General features: G+C 36.9%; 1 long non-coding RNA gene across 1 annotated transcript; it reads right to left on the bottom strand.

Moving 5' to 3' along the window:
- Nucleotides 1-1090: 1090 nt before the first annotated feature.
- Nucleotides 1091-8754, bottom strand: LOC125083875 (uncharacterized). Its single transcript, XR_007122396.1, has 4 exons — nt 8709-8754; nt 7410-7458; nt 3010-3116; nt 1091-1265 (listed from the first exon to the last, which is right to left on the bottom strand). It is a non-coding gene; the product is annotated as an uncharacterized LOC125083875 (long non-coding RNA).
- Nucleotides 8755-17456: the final 8702 nt, after the last annotated feature.

Here is a 17456-nt window from a genome sequence, read left to right as displayed (position 1 = left end):
ACTAGCTCTTAATCCTTTTCTTTCCAGCTCCAAGAAAGAAAAATAGCAATCAGGGAGAAAAAAAAAAGAGAGAAAAGCATAAAACGTCAATTTAGTCTGCTTTGAAACATCTGCTCCCATAAGAAAGGAACACTTTCTCTTCTTTTAGATAGATCCTGGCAGATTGAAATATTAAACAATCAAAGTTTGCTCTTATCACTTATATTGCGATGAAATGCCAAAAGTAATCTTATCCTTGACCATAAATGAAAAGATCATTACCTTCCGAGGAATTGTAAAGATGACCTAGAAAGGTGTGTGGAATATAAAGATATTATAGTTAAAAATGGACTATGGCAAAAAAAAAAAAAATGGACTATGGCTAACAATTCAGTTCTACAAATATTTACGGAATATAGCATCTATTATAGGCCAAGAACTATGTCAAGTACTTCAGGAAGGAAACACAAAGAGGGCTACAGCATAGCCCCTGACTCAAGGAAGCTTAAAGTTAAAAAAAAAAAAGATTAGAGCAAGCACATAAACTGTAATAGGCAGAAAAAGAATGCCTTTAGAGTTGTTCAGAGATGTTTAGTTGAGGAGCTCTGAGGTTTGGAGAGAGACCAATTGGTCATTCATAACGGGTTTTATTGACTGAAGAGGATACTGCTCAGGGAAGGTTAAGGCTGGTGATCCAGGTTGGGAGAACAAATGAGCCAAAGCATCAAGGGAGAAGTATGAGGATACTTGGAGATGCCAATTGGGATGTCAAATGTGAGAGTTATTGACAAGAACATTATAATGTCATGTATTTCTTCTACATACCATAATCATAGCTGGCGTGTTTATTTTAAACCCTTTCAAAGGAAGAATGACATATAACCAAAAAAATGAAGAAGCCATATAGATGCATGAAATTTCCCAAACTGACTGCTTCCTTGTAACCAGCATCTTGTTCAGTAAGTGATGTCACCAGCATCCAGAGGTTCTCCTCTCCATAACATCTTTTAGTCACGCCCCGACTGATGGTCATTATCCTTATTCTGCCATTGCATCACTATCAATTGGTTTGGAATGTAATATAAATGAAATCATGTAGTTTATACCTGTGTTTGGATTCTTCTACTCAATCTCCTCCTTTCTGTTCTACATAACTATAGTTTATTCTGTGTTACTGTTGATTAGTATTCAGTTGTATCGGCTTATAGGGATGATCTGCTGTTGATGTTACACTTGAACATATGAGGTTTTTGTTTTTAATCTTAACTTTTCATCATATACGTGGCCTAAAAACAACTCAGTTTTAAAATGGGTAAACAAATGCAGTCACTGATTAATTTAAATATGTACACAGTCAAGTATTTATTATATTCAAGTATGACTACTGATCAGTAATGTTCCTTATTAGAGGAGTGTCCACTCTGATGAGAAGACTGTGGGGTGAATTGGGTCACTTCTATGTTCTCTTTGATTGCTTCTATTTTGTTTCATACACTGGCTTGTGTTGACTTTTCTTTGAGTTCTGTGTTATTCTGTGCTATTGGCTGTGTTGGGTGGAGTTCCTCAGATGTACCGTCCGTGTTATATTCTGGCGCATTTTTTTTTTTTTTTTTTTTTTTGCCCCAACTGAAAAGCCCTGGGACTTTTACTAACTATGTCATGTTAAAAAAAAAAAAAAAATCCTTGCACTTGTTTTGTTTCCCAATTCTAGAATAACTCTGTTACAAACTCTTACTCTCTCCGATGAAAGGAAGTGTTATCTTCCTCTTGAGGAAGCTCTGTGTTTTGAGCAGGAAAAACTAACTTTCAGGGCTGCCATCTGGAAGGTTTCTCACTCAGGAAACTTATACAAATTCTCTCTCTATTGTCCTCAAAAGGATCGTCCATCCCTGGATCTGTGACTCTCACCGTGTCTAACACAGTTAATGTTTATCTGGGGGAAAATAGCAACTCTTAGGATCATCGATAGAGCTTCCCATCTCAGTTACCAATTCTGATCATTACCTCCTTCAATCTCTGATATCTGCTTCTATATGCTTTTGAGGGGAATAAAAAGAAAGAACCAAGAAAATGGGGAAGGAAGAAGATGGTGCTTTCACTGTGCATTGTGTATACATTCAGAAATTCAGCAAGAGATTTGAAGAGTGCTGGGCACGGTACTCTGTGGGAGTTCCAAATACTACTTGTCCCTGTAGACTTGATTATTGCTTTTTTTTTTTTTTTTCCAGCTTTGGAGAATGAGAAAGGTAAAAGTTAGCAATGTGAGAAACTTCCCCATTTTAATTTTTCTTGCTAGCTATTCTGAAGCTGTGAATTTCTGGGAAGCATTAAAGTTCATTTCCTACCGTCCATTCAAACTACACTTCCATTGTATATAAACACACTCAGTGGATTCTATGACTACTGTATAAAAAATATATTAATCACTTAGGTGGAACTTACAGGTAATTTGGAACTTAAATAGCACCAACAATATCTCCTTAAGGATATAGATAAAGGACAAGCATCTTTCTTTAGTAATTATTTTTATTAACATATAATGTATTATTTGACCCAGGGGTACAGGTCTGTGAATCATCAGGCTTACACACTTCACAGCACTCACCACAGCATATGCCCTCCCCAATGTCCATAACCCAGCCACACTATGCACCCCACCTTCCCCCCCGCAGCCCTCAGTCTGTTTTGTAAGATTAAGAGTCTTTTATGGTTTGTTTCCCTTCTGATCCCATCTTGTTTCATTTTTAAGGACAAGCATCTTAAAGAGAGATAGTGTTGCAATTTTCAAGATGTGGCAGGATTTTTTTGAAATTAAATTTTATTGTAATATCCACTTTATTACAGAAGAGCCCTTCCTCTGAATAAAATATCTCACATGATAACACTCAGTATAGTAATACTGCTGTTAGAGAGGGTATTTTTAAAATTTCTAAACAATAAAGAAAGTTGAATTTTAATTTTTAAGTGAAAATTAGAATAGAATGTTTATATATTTAGTATCAATTGAATGCCCATTACTCAACTACTTACTTTAATTCCACAAATGCTTATTGATGGTAGCTGATGTTTGTCAGATGTTGGGAATATAAAGTTAATTAAATCACTTTTCCTCTATTTCAAGGAGATTGTGGTATAACCTAGGAGGCAGTGAACAAATAACTATCATTGTCAGATACATTTCATGATGGAACTATATAGAAGTCAAAGGAAAGAGGATTTTGTTGTTTGTTTTTGTCAAACTTTTATATGTAAAATTTCCCCCAAATTTGAGCTGGATGGATTTGGAAGACAGGATGAGTTTTAGAAAGTGGAGGTTGGGAAGCAAATGCAGTCCAGAGATAAACTTTATCTCATTCATCCTCAGAGCACTCCTAAGAGGCGTTATTAACCATAGTTCACGAAAGACATCTAAAAATCTCGGCACTGATTTCTGGCTAAAATCCATTGTATTTAGAAGCCTGTTCCCTCTTCTACTCTATAAAAACTCAGGTGTTAGTCTGGAGGTGATTTATTTTAATACCATAATTTCTTTTATATAATAATTCACAGTTTCAAAGTATCTTCACATTAATCACCTTTGTGCTAAACTCAAAATAATGTTATAAGGAAGAGGGTAGGCATCTTTATGTCCCTTTTCATATGATGGAATGGCTTAGAGTGACAAAGAAACTGACTCCTGATCACTGCAGATTGACAGAGTAAAATCAAAATTGTTTGAACTCCTATGTGGTATTATTTTTGTGCATTCTCTATTTCTCAGTCTCACAGTTACTATGATAAAATGGAAAATCACTATGGTGTGTGTATTCTTATGTGGAGTTTAAGATCTCTTAAAAAGTATAATTAATAAAATTTGAAAAAACAAAGTCTTAATGGAATCAAATCAAAGAAGAATAGAGGGCATAAGCTAAAAAATGTGAGAATGCATGAGATGATACAGGAGACTTGGGAGGAAATCTAAAAGAATTACCACATACAGTTTCACTCTTTTAAGCAGGGAAACAACTTTTCAAGCAGCTTCATGACCCGTTTCCTATATGCAGACTGAACAAAATACACTGCCATGTCTCCAAGAAGCTTAGATGCTCTTTGAACGCTGATAGCACTGCTGTTAGTTGGTGCCTCTACCAGTTTGGGTAGGATTTAGCCAGTAAGTCATAACTGAAGAAAAAAAAATCAAAGAATCCATGGGAGCTTATATTTAAAAGAGGGATGCCTTGAGAGAATATGCAACATTATCTAGCCAAATTTAACCCACAGGACCATGTTATATGGATGAGAAATAACTATATGTTTTGCAGTTCTGTTGGCTATCTCTGAGAGGTTGTGTAGAATACAATAAAGTTGGGTCAGTCACGTATGTATTGAGACTGAAAGGGAACAGGGAGAACTACTGCGTTGATCCAAAAATGTTCAAAAATCATAGTTTTTAGTTTAGATGAGGTCGTAATTCTTATTTTTATCATGGATTTTATTTTCCTCTGACAAAGATGTAATAATGCTGAATAGACTTTAAATGATATAAAACTCCATAATATTTTCATTCTTCATATCTCATTAATTACTTAACATTATAATGAAAGCCAATCCATAAATGGAAATATAAAAACAGGCTACAGTGATGGACTATAAACCTTGCCTTTTGCTGAGTTAAATTTGGAGACAGCGCATATTTAAAATGCTTCAATAGTTAAAGTTCAAGGAAAAGAAAATTTTGCAAAAATCAAGTTTAGTGCTTCCTACATGGATGAGGTAGTAAGTTTGTAAAGCATCACACAAACTTTTCCTCTCAGATCAGCAACTTTTCTGCCATATCTTCCAAGTGTGTTTTGTCATATGGGTGCCATATTGCCTTTTTCTGAAGGACATGCACATGAATATCTGAGAAGAAAGAAAAATAAAGTACAAATAGGTCCCTGTTGTATTAAGTATCCATACTGGAACCCTTGTGGACCCGTAATTCCCAAACCTCATCGGGTATCAAAGCAGTCTTAGTAATGGTCACGATGCAAGTTTGGGGGTGCCATCTTTTCCTACTGAATCAGAACGCCAGTGTTGGGTTGCCCATGAATCTTTATTTTTAGTATTCTCCGTGGTGATTCTCCTGTACAGTTAGATTTGAGAAACACTGTGATAAGATATGCATACCATATGTTAAGTGTGTGTACATATTTGACCCTGAAAATATTTGTAAATATTTGTAAAGTTTCTTGTGAGCTATAAAGTATAAAAAAGAATGATTGTATGATAGGTATCTTCCAACCCCAAATCAACATCGCAGTTAAATGCTGCAAAGAGTGACACACCTAGCATAGTGCCTCTCAGTAGCTAGTTGCATTGGTTTAGCTCCTTGGAGGTAGTCAGCATGGAGCTTCCAAATGCAAACTTGATCACCACTTCCACACGGTACCGAAATGGGGAGCATTGACTTCCAGGGGTGAAGAGCAGGTGACATCAACTCAGTAGTAGCCTTAAGAGTGCTTCTCAACGTCTTTCATGTATCTTCATAGAGTTAATCACCATTGATTATGCTCTTAAAATTTTCCTAGGTACTGGAGTGCCTGGGTGGCTCAGTGAGTTAAGACTCTGTCTTCAGCTCAGGTCATGGTCTCAGGGTCCTGGGATTGAGCCCCGTGTCTGGCTTTCTGCTCAGCAGGGAGCCTGCTTCCTCCTCTCTCTCTGCCTGTCTCTCTGCCTACTTGTGATCTCTCTCTCTGTGTCAAATAAATAAATAAAATCTTTAAAAAAATATTTTTTCTGGTTCTCTTTTAAATATTGGCAGAATTATTTAATATCATCTCCCCAAAAGAACCATGGGGTGTGTGTTAATTAATCCACTTTACAGTCTAGGAAACTGAGGATTGCACAGGGACATCCAACTCTACTAACCATATATATATGTATATGTGTGTGTGTATGTGTGTATATATATATATATATATATATATATATATATATATATATATATAAAAGATTTTTATTTATTTGACAGATAGAGATCACAAGCAGGCAGAGAAGCAGGCAGAGAGAGAGAGGAGGAAGCAGGATCCCCACTGAGCAGAGAGCCTGATGCGGGGATTGATTCCAGGATCCTGGGATAATGACCTGAGTGAAAGCAGAGGCTTAACCCACTGAGCCACCCAGGCACCCTCTACTAACTGTATTTTTAAATCAGCAAGATAATAAAACCACCACACCAATGTAGTCACTTGACAGGTAACAATGATAGCAAAATGTAGTCTTCATAAATATAGATAAAATTATTAAGAGCAAAATATGTTGGTCCCACCTTCCTGACTACCAGAGTGCAGGGTTCCCTTCCCCCACACACACTCCCATTCCTCTGACTTGCTTGGTTCAATGAGGGGAGCCTGCTGAGTTTGGGACTACATCAATCAGGAATTGTAGGGCCAGTGGGCATTAGAGACCTTCTATTAAGTTTTCTTATGAGTCACTAGTGAAGCATAGTAGTTTCCTGCCTCTGGCACTCAGTAGAAAAAAACAGAAACAACAGGCAATTTGCCCCTGTCACATAGATTAATCAAGAAAGGGGTAACCTTTGTATCTTTGGCTGGTGTCTGATAAGGGGAAAAGGGCATTGTGATAGATACTGGCAGGAATCTCTTCAATCATCTTTAACAGTCCTGGGACATAAGGCAAGGGGCTTAAAACTTTCATTTAAAACATTTTTTTTTTTCTATCGAAGTTTCTGTAATTATTACCTGTGCTCCCTCTATCATGTCCTATTGTGAACAACTTCAAAGAAAAGAAGCAAGTTCTTTAGATCAAAGAAAAAAATTGACTGGGAGAAAAATGGATTGTCTTTCTACTAAACACATACACATATTCTGTTGTTATGGCAACATAAGATCTAAGAATGACACACCAAGTAATATGGTACCAAGGCACATTACTATCGTCAAATGTCACAGTAAATGTGCTTCAGCTTCTGAATATGACATACCAGGCTGTTTCCTGTTCCTTTCAGTTCTTTTACTTGAGGCCAAAGCAACTTACTCTAATGGGAACCAAATATCATCCATCACCCTTCTTAGTGGATGTTTCTTGCATGAAGAGATCCACTAAGTCCACTAAAGAGATACGCAGCAGGATGAAAACTGAGCTTGTTCCTAAGGGAACAGCTGCTTATCTTTTAAAACCCATTACATCACATCTATATGGAAGTATGTCCAACTGAGAAATTCATTTGTATATATTTTATTTGTGTGGGTGCATATTACTTTGGATCGGCTAAATAGGAGTAGACAAAGTAAATCATATCTATGTATATTATGCATCAGTATACATACTTATGTATACTATTTATTACTTTATGTGATAAAGCCCAGATGGAATTTTACCATTTTTTGGGATGTTGCTACATGTTTATATAGTAGCTTTGTTCTTTATATTTTCTCTAATATGCTTACATATATTAATGATTCATTCTTGATATTGACTTGCAACTTTATTGTGTGCCTTTGCCGATAGAAAGACCAAAAAACGAAAAAAAGAAAGGTTAGGTTATAAGTCAACAGCAATTTTCTGTAAAAGAATATCGAGACATCCCGAGTGAAAGGTCAGACATCTAGGAGATCTTAGAGATGATGGAAAAAGATCACACATCTTAAAGAAGCATGTGAAGTACCGAACTCTAAACTGTGAGACTGAAATTGGCTTCAGGGACTGTTTCCTCTTTCATGTGGGTGCAGAAGCTGAATAAAAGGGAAGGGCGATGGTGGAGTGGAACCTGAGGCTTCAAAGACCTGTCCTTGGGTGTGTGTCACCCTCATGCCCCACTGCCCTTTTGTTGCTGATATTTTACCTTCATTCTGCACGCAGTAGGGCGGGGTTTAAACCAAGAATCTGTCTCCAGGAAGTGTAAATAGAGATTTCTGAATCATGCCAGTCCCTTTCCAAAGAGTCTCCTATGTTTATTCTTAGGAGCTCATTTAAACAGGAATAAAAAAAAAAATCCATAAAATAGCTATTCAGTTAGTGTCAGCTAATTCCACTGCTCTCTGGTCCCTATTTATTTGAAAAATGTGCCATCACAGTATATTTGTGATAGGACTGAATTAAGGGTGATAATACTGAACATACTAATTTAAAATATATGCTAGAGCTCTTAGCTTAGTCAAACACATTTAATGTTTCTCTTCTCAATATAGTTCTCACCAACTAACCATTTCAAGAAATAATTTAACACCGAGTGGTGAGCTCTACACTGATAAAGGACGTCTATCGTCCCCAAAGCATTTGCTATCAGTTTACTTAGAGTATCTTAAAATGCCAAAGAAAATGAAATTCCAACCCAGTAATTTAGCCATTGTGCTAAATGTATTTTCTGATGAGATCGCAGTGTATTACTGAACACCAAATTAAAAAGTCGGTGAAAATGGATTGGAAAATAGAAAGATCGCAGAAGGAAGACAGAGATAATAGCACAGTGAACACGGACTCCTGTGCACGTTGAAACAGTACTCTGCGTGTTGTTTTCATTTAGATGCCCTGTGTGCTATGCGGCACAGCGCATACAGGACCTGCCCATAGAAAGAAGACAGAGCAACATAAAACCACCTTGAGAATACCTACAAGACCCCCCCCAACCCCAAAGGAGTTTACCTATCACTGATAAAAATGAAACATTGATTCAGGAAGGGTCCCAGGCACCCAGCTATACAGAATGTTGATTTCCAAGGTACATATAGGGGATTTGAGCTTCATACCAGATGCTGAAATCCCCACGAACTTTTGAAAGGTTTCTTCTTGTATTTTTTCCTCTTCTTATTTTTCATTTTTAGGTAGGACTGACAGAGGTGTGCTACTGTTCCTGTAGCTGTTACTGGTGAACAGTCATTAAGAATTTTAGATTTCGGGTGCCTGGGTGACTCAGTTGGTTAGGCGACTGCCTTCAGCTCAGGTCATAATCCTGGAGTCTGAGGATCAAGTCCCACATCAGGCTCCCCACTCATCAGGGAGTCTACTTCTCCCTCTGACCCTCCCCCCTCTCATGCTTTCTCTTTCTCTTATTCTTTCTCTCAAATGAATGAATGGAATCTCTCTCTCTCTCTCTCTCTCTTTTTTAAAGAACCTTAGTTTCAAAACACCCTCCCTCATGAATCACGGGTTCCTCACACTATGAGAGGGGTTTTTGAAAAGTTCCCCTAACAGGACTAGAAAAAGCACTGCCCACAGACACACACACACACACACACACACACACACACACAGGATTGATTTTGTTATTCCTTAAATTCATTTACTGGTCTATTCTACATGTTGAATAAATAAATATAAGGAGAAGAAACACTAATATATATTTAATATGTAAATGTAATTATAAAAGAGGCATGATCATTTTAGTGATTTATATCCTTGAGTTTCTTGGCCATGGAAGCACATATTACCTCCAGCAGGAAAAGGAATCCTAAGAACATTGATTTGCTTCTGTAATAATTGCTTAGAAATATCAACCCATGTATAGTCATATATTCAACTACTGTCTTTTCCATTCATTCAGTTTTGTGTTTTCTTCTCATTTCACTTTCCTTCTCTCCTAAAACTGCTTGTTTTCTCTGAACCTTCTTGCTCTGTCTTTCTCCCTCTCTCTGTGTTGCCTCCCATGTGTATTTTTCTCCCATTCCTATACTCTGATTTTCTTCTAACACCATTCCACTTTCTATGCCACTCAGTTACTCTCCCTCTTGATTATCAGTTCTCTTTTGTCCTTATATTTATCCTAATCTCTCATTCATTTTTTTGTCCTCTGATCTTTTTCTCCCTCTATGACAATTCTGTGTTCCTCATATAATGATGTTTTTGCATTTTCTCATATTTTAAGATTTCTTTTCTCCTTTCCATGATTATTCGTCTCCTTTATGTTTTTCAGCTAGTTACTTTTGTTTTAATTCCCTCCTCTTCTCTATTTTGTCCTCAGCTTTCTTCTCTATTCTTATGAGGAAATAATCAACTTAGATATGATATCTTGTTTTTTGTTTGTGTTTTATAAGAATTTTTTCCATTCATTAGTTCTGCTCTCTGAATAGTCTCCTTTGTAGATGTTGGAAGTGATGTTACTAATCTCTCAGTCCTTACACTTTCTTTTTCTTTTTTTTTTTTTTTAAGTTTATTAAGTAATCTCCACACCCAGTTTGGGGCTCCAACTCACAACCGTGAGATCAAGAGTCACAGGTTCTTTTGAATGAACCAGCTGGGAACCCTGGGACATTTTCTTTCATAAAGTAGCCAGGGCATGATTTTTTCTATATATGTCCTTAGAAGCATTATTACCCTACATTTCATATTCCAGCTTACATTTGAATGACTTAATAATCCCATATTTTCTTACCTCTATTTAGAGGTTGATTAAATTCTATCACAATTTCTTCTTTACCACACTGCCTTTATGTACTCATTGATTAAATAATATAACATAATTTGGAAATTAACTTGATAACACAGTAAGTATAGAAATACTTTTGTGTGTTTGAATAATCTACCTTTACTTTTATCTTTTGTTGATTAGATTTTCACTGCATAATGAAGTGTTTCTGTTGAAGGTCACCTGTGCTATTCATTAACTGATACTTTTTTGACTTATAAACCGATTTAGGGGTAATTAATAATAGGCTATTTAATTCTATCATTTATAAACATCCATCACACATTTTTTGAGCACTAAACTCTGTAGTTGTCCTGGAGAAAAACATTGAACAGAAAGAGAGATTCTTATGTGTTAGAAAAAATAATAAAGAACTAACCACATAGAGGTCTGGTTTTTAACACGGTAACTGGTATGCAGTATATGGAACACCAAAAACACGTAAAGATTGAGTTCAATTTAATCAACTTCAGGGAAGGCTTCCCTGATCAAATGGAAATTGAGAGGTTATAGGAAGAGTGGGTGTTACTAACTGAGGAAGTGTCTCGTGAATTTTTAAAAATATGGACCCAGCATATTTTTAAGTTAGCTTAAATTAGGTTTTAAAAATTATTTTGCCACTACCAAGAATTGGGTCTTTTACTAACACTATTTTTCATATGTATAAATCAACTTATATTTAAGTAACTTTCACTTGATTATCACAGAATTTTTCTTAAATAATTACACTACTTTTATTTTTTATTATGTTATATTACAATGATGATATGCATTCTATTTTCGTTTTCTTTTTCTGTGTAACAAATTACCATAAAACAGTGGCCTAAAAGGGTACATAGGTCAGGAGTCCTACTGATGAGGCCCACCAGGATAATCCCCTGTCTTATTAAATTAGTAATTTCATTGTGGATTTGATACCCAGTATATTCACAGGCACTGCCTACAACCAGTGAGAGGACATTGTCCAAAGTATGTACACCAGGTGACAGGAAATGTGGAAGCCATTTTAGAATTCTTTTTAATGTGGGAGCCACAATAAGTAGAATGAGAGTTCTTGGCTTAAAATCAGTATCCTTCATAACATGGGGAAATATTCAGTAGTATCTATCTTTTTTATAAAGTCTCCTGTTAAACAAAAATATATTTGCATTTTATTAAATACATTTTGGCATCTTTTGAGATGATGACAGTTTTTACTTCTTTGCCTCTGAATTTTATGTATTACAGATTTAAGAAAACTAATTACTGGGTCACTTGACTGGCTCAGTAAGTATGTGCATGTGACTCTTGATCTTACGATCTTGAGTTCAAGTCCCACATTGGGTGCGGAGGCTACTTAAGAAAAAAAAAGTAATTATTATTTTGATAATTATTTTAACTGCATTTGATAAGGTTTTTGCTTAGTTTTTAGGAATTTGAATTAACAAGTATAAATATAATCCTATAATTTCTGAGTTTTGTTATATTTTATGTCCTTTGTTATTCTTCCTTGATAAAATTGAGAAACCTTCCATCTTTCTCCTATTTATAAACAGATTATATACTACTTTTATATCTATATGTAGTCTGCTCTTCAAGTTTCAAATATCTTTTTTATCTTTTGGTATATCTTTTCTTATTTTTAATTTTGGTTATGTGTGTTTTATTTCTTTTAATTAAATTTCTTCACATGTATATCAGTTACCTAGTACAATTTAATGCTCTGGAACAAACCAAAAATTTTAGGGGCACACAATAATAAGCATTTGTTTAACCTGTGAGTCGGCAACTTTTAGTTGATCTGGGTTTGGTCACCAAGGCAGGTTTTCTGACTTTGGTTGGGTTTATACACATGTCTAGAGATTGGTTGGCTGTTGGGTGATCTAGAACAGCTGTAGCTGGGACAACTGGGGCAATTAAACTCTATTCCATGTAACATTTTTTTGTAATATGCTAGACCAAGTGTTTGTTCATGACCATGGCAGAGGGTAAGAGCAAGAATCTGAAATCGTGCAAGCACATCAAGCCTCTGCATGCCTTACACTAACTCCCATCGGACAAAAGGAAACACATGTTCATACCCAAATGGAGTGGTAAGCCCTGTTAATTTACATGACAAAGGACTCAGATATGAGCAGGGTTAAAATTCAACATCATTAATGTAGTTAATCTTCTGTAACAGATAAATTTAATAATCATAATAGAAACTCAACTTGAGACACGCATAGTAAGAGCCAAACTGATTATTCATTTTAATTTACTCACTTAAGGTTTACAAGCCTATCTATTCCTATTAGAATTGGATATAAACTCAGATTAAAAAAAAAATTATTCTTGAGCTTTCACTCCCCAACTCAAAATCTTCACTGGTTCCTCATCTCCCTCAGGGTAAAACTGAAAGTTCTTTTAAGGGCCTCCTAGGTTTTTACACTATTCCTCTGCCATTGAGCTTATCTTCCACTTCTCATACCTATCCATACTCTACTTTTGTCAAACTAGTCTTTTTTTTTGTTTTGTTTTAATTTATTTATTTGACAGACAGAGGTCACAGTAGGCAGAGAGGCAGGCAGAGAGAGAGAGGAGGAAGCAGGCTCCCTGCTGAGCAGAGAGCCCGATGCGGGGCTCGATCCCAGGACCCCGAGATCATGACCTGAGCTGAAGGCAGAGGCTTAACCCACTGAGCCACCCAGGTGCCTTTTAATTACTAGTCTTTTAATTACTCAGAAATGCAAAATATGGGGATGCCTGGGTGGCTCAGTTGGTTAAGCGGCTGCCTTCGGCTCAGGTCATGATCCCAGCATCCTAGGATCGAGTCCCACATCGGGCTCCTTGCTCAGCGGGGAGCCTGCTTCTCCCTCTGCCTCTGCCTACCACTCTGTCTGCCTATGCTCATGCTCTCTCTCTCTCTCTCTAACAAATAAATAAATAAAATCTTAAAAAAAAAAAAGAAATGCAAAATATGAACAGTTGATTCTTGAACAATGAGGGGACTTGGGGTACCAACCCCTCATGCAGTCAAAAATCCATGTATAACTCTTGTCTCCCCCAAAACTTAAGTGCTAAGAGTCTACCAATGACTGGAAAACTTACATACTGCATTCTTACAATTAAATAAGCTAAAGAAAAGAAAATGTTAAAAAAAAAAGAATAATAAGAAAATACATTTACGATTCTCTAAGGTATTCATTGGAAAAAAATTCACTTATAAGTGGACCCGTGTAGTTTAAACCTGTATTATTCAATACCGACTGTAGCACCTTATGGCTTTTGCATCTGCTGTTGGCTCTTTTGAGAACACCCTTTCAACAAATTCAAATTCTACTCAAAATGCCTTTTCAGGGACACTTTCCATCAATACTTTCACTGCTTTATTTTTCTCTGTAACTTTTATGACAATCCAGTATGCTACGTTTTACTGTTCTTTTGTTCATAGTGTATCTGCCATGACTACCTTATAATCTCTGTTAGGAAATAGATTTTTAAAAGAGGAAGGAAGGAAGGAAGGAAGGAAGGAAGGAAGGAAGGAAGGAAGGAAAAAGGGAAGGAAGAATGGGAGGGAGGGAGGAAAGAAAAAAGAAAAGGAAAGGAAAGAAAGAAAAAAGAAAAGAATGAACAAATGGGAGGGAGGGAGGGAGGAATGAAGGAAGGAAAGGAGGGAGGAAGGATGGGAGGGGGAAGGGAGGAAGGGATTTCTCCCTACTTTGTTCACCACAGTATATCTAAAACAGAATTCTGAGACATAGGTACTCATGATATTTTTGAATGAATGTGTTTGTCTATAATAACATAAATCAATCTGTTCTTTTAGTTTGGTTCAAGGTTTTATGAAACCTACATACTTCCTTTATACAAAATAAGTGACCCTACCTTAAATCCTGGCCAAAATTATCAAACAAAGCAATTTGAGAAGAAAATAAAATGTTTTACAAATAAAAGACTCATGTAAACATCATCGTATTTCCCTGGGCATGGGGTCCTTTACCAAATATAGTTTGTGCTGTATCTTAATGAACTGCCTAAATAACTCTGCAGATGCCAGGTTCCTATTCCACAAATTTTCAGAATTAAAATTACTAAATTGGTATTATGACCTTCAATTATATTAAATCAAGAAGGCATTAAGGCCTTCAAGCAACAGCAATTGAATTATGTTCCAGGCACTCTGCTGGCAGTGGGAAAAAAAAAACAAAAAAGAGAACAAAACATGTTTTCCAGCCTCAGGTCTAGATCATATTACAGGATTTTCAAAGTAGCTTTATCATGTGTAAAAAACAAACTTATAAGAACTCACTGAGATTATTATTAAGATACTTTATTTATTGAATCCCATTTCTCATCTTCTGTATTAATTAAAGCTTTTGGTTACTCTCATCCACTATGTCTGTTTCATTATCTTAGGGAATTCTGCTCTCCACCTACCCCCCATCCCAACTTATATTCATTCTTTTTCTTGTTCTCTGTTTGTTGCCATCATTCTCAGGTGTCCTGTAAGTCTCCAGGTTGGGTTGAACACAATTATAGCACTGTCTTACCTTTTCTTCCAGTGTCTCAAATCCTTCAACATTACCCATCTTCTTTTTATACTTTTCGAGTCTTTACATTTTGACTTCTAGTCACACAAGCTTATCTCTGTTTCCTCCCAGATGACTACTAAAATGATACTGAGGATACAAAATGGAATAAACCCACAAGGACAAAGATTATGGGAAAGAGTGGCAGATACGTTGGAGGAGTGATAATGAATTCAGCTGGGTAGAAGACCTAAAATCTCAGATGCGTAGACAGGAGAATACTGGAAATGAAGCTAGTTGTTCCATGACAAGGGACTTTAAAAGGTTTGGGGCTTGGAGATATCAATTCCTGGGGTAGTAAGAGGACTGAGTATAAGCTTTTGTAAAAACAGGGTGAGGACACCTGGGTGGCTCAGTGGGTTAAGCCTCTGCCTTCAGCTCAGGTCATGATCTCAAGGTCTTGGGATTAAGCCCCACTTCGGGCTCTCTGCTCATCAGGGAGCCTGCTTCCCCCCTCTCTCTCTCTGCCTGCCTCTCTGCCTACTTGTGATTTCTTTCCCTCTGTCAAGTAAATAAATAAAATCTTTAAAAAAATATATAAAAACAGGGTAAGTATCTGCAGTTCTATGTCTGATCATTCCATAACCCCACCTACCTAGTTGAATGCCGCCAAGCAGAAGATCAAAGGTTTACATTTTGGAAGAATTTAATGGGATGGAAATAGCAATGATAGACTAAGACGTGTTGGGAAACAGATTATGTGACTGAAAATGGAGATTTCATGAAGGTCCTGCATTCCTGGTCCCCTTTGTTCTTCGAATGGCTGAAACTGGATAACCACAGGCAAAAATACCATTACATACAAACCTGTGGGTGACCATTGTTAAAGAGGTGCTCCCTCCTTCTTGCCCCAGTTAGTCACTAGACAGTGAAACTCATCCGTCAGCAATCCTCAATGTGCTTGCAGAGCTAATAATGACTCTTCTGTATGAACAGACACCAAGTATAGTAGATGGTATTATTGCCAAAATAGCCACTGGACCTCTCCATGAGACATATTCTTTGGAGGATAACTGTTTCATCCCATTGACGTAAACCTTATTCATATGATTTGCTTTGGCTAATATGAACAGAAGGAATGGATGCTTCCTCTGAGCTCAAGTTGTACACTATCATGTGGTTTCATTATTTGTATTTACCTTCTGCAGTCACACCAACAATGCATGGCAAAGTAACAGGTGCCTGGATGGCTCAGTCCATTAAGCATCTGCTTTCAGCTCAGGTCATGATCCTAGGGTACTGGGATGGAGTGCTGCATCCATCAAGCTCTCTGCTCAATGGGAGTCTGCTTCTCTTTCTCCCTGTGCTTGTGATCTCTCCCGTCCTCTCTTTCTCTGTCAAATAAATAAATGAAATCTTTTTTAAAAAATACTGTGGGGAGTGAGAAAATAGAGGAGAAATGTAGAGTAAAAAAATTTTGATAAGAGAAATACATGAAATACTATATTGAAAATGCCTCTCAAGCACTCAGGGCAATGGATGAAAGCAGACTCACACAAACACATACCATGGCATTTCAGAACAGCATCAGTTAAGAGATGATCCTATAAGATTCTGGATTAAAACCAAATCATGACCACCATCACCACAAGCCACTTAATAGATAGCATTGGGAAGAAGGATGGAAATAGACTTCTCTCCAGCCATACTGAAAACAAGAAGACCAGGGTGAAATGACCCCCATAGTCCTTTGGGAAAATCTACTTTAAAATTCTGTACACAACCAAAATGTTAATCAAGTATGATGGCAAAATATGTATCTTTCAGGGCTGCAGGTACTTAGAAAATAGACCATTTGTACACTTTTTTTTTTTTTTTAAGAAAATTAGTTACAGATGTCCTGCAAAAGGTGGATGCAGGCGACTGTGTGGACTGCCTCCTGGGAATGCAGGGACTAGCTGCATGGTCACAAGGTCTCTTGTGTCATGCCGCTGAAAGTGACATCTGTCAAAATCAACACTGGGCACGTGTTGTGAGAACGACATGAAGGATAATGGGAGCTACACAGAGTTGGACTCAGAAGCAGATGGAATGTAGGAAACAGCTCCACCTTCTCTCCCCCTTTCCCAGTCTTCATGCTTGCGAGAAAACCTACAAAGGGAGAGGAATGCAGAGCTAGATCTTTGACTCTGGACTGAGTTAATCAAATCTACCTTGGGCAAAGAAATCACTGCCTTGGACTGATGCTTAAAAGCCTACAAATTAAGATTTCTAACAAAGGCAGGTAGTTTTTGTTTTATGGGTTGTTTTATTTATTTTATTTTATTTTTTCTCAGTTCTCGGAAGTTCTACTTTTGCTAGCCTAAGTTTTATGAACTGTCATTAACAGTGAAATGTTCCCTTGATCACTCAGATTTGTTACTGGTTATTGGTTTTGTGTTAGATGCCAAGGAATGAGGAGCTGACATTAAGGACGCTGCCGTCCTGCATGTCTTACTGTGTGGTGAGAAGAGTCATGAACGTAAGGGGAACTAAATGTCATCAGTGAGGAGAAATCAGGCTGTGACGTTCTATCAGGGCTCTCTGAAGAGTTCTCAACACAA

The sequence above is a fragment of the Lutra lutra genome, chromosome 13, assembly GCF_902655055.1.
Source record: "Lutra lutra chromosome 13, mLutLut1.2, whole genome shotgun sequence".
NCBI lineage: Eukaryota > Metazoa > Chordata > Mammalia > Carnivora > Mustelidae > Lutra > Lutra lutra.
This window is presented reverse-complemented; position numbering and strand designations above follow the sequence as displayed.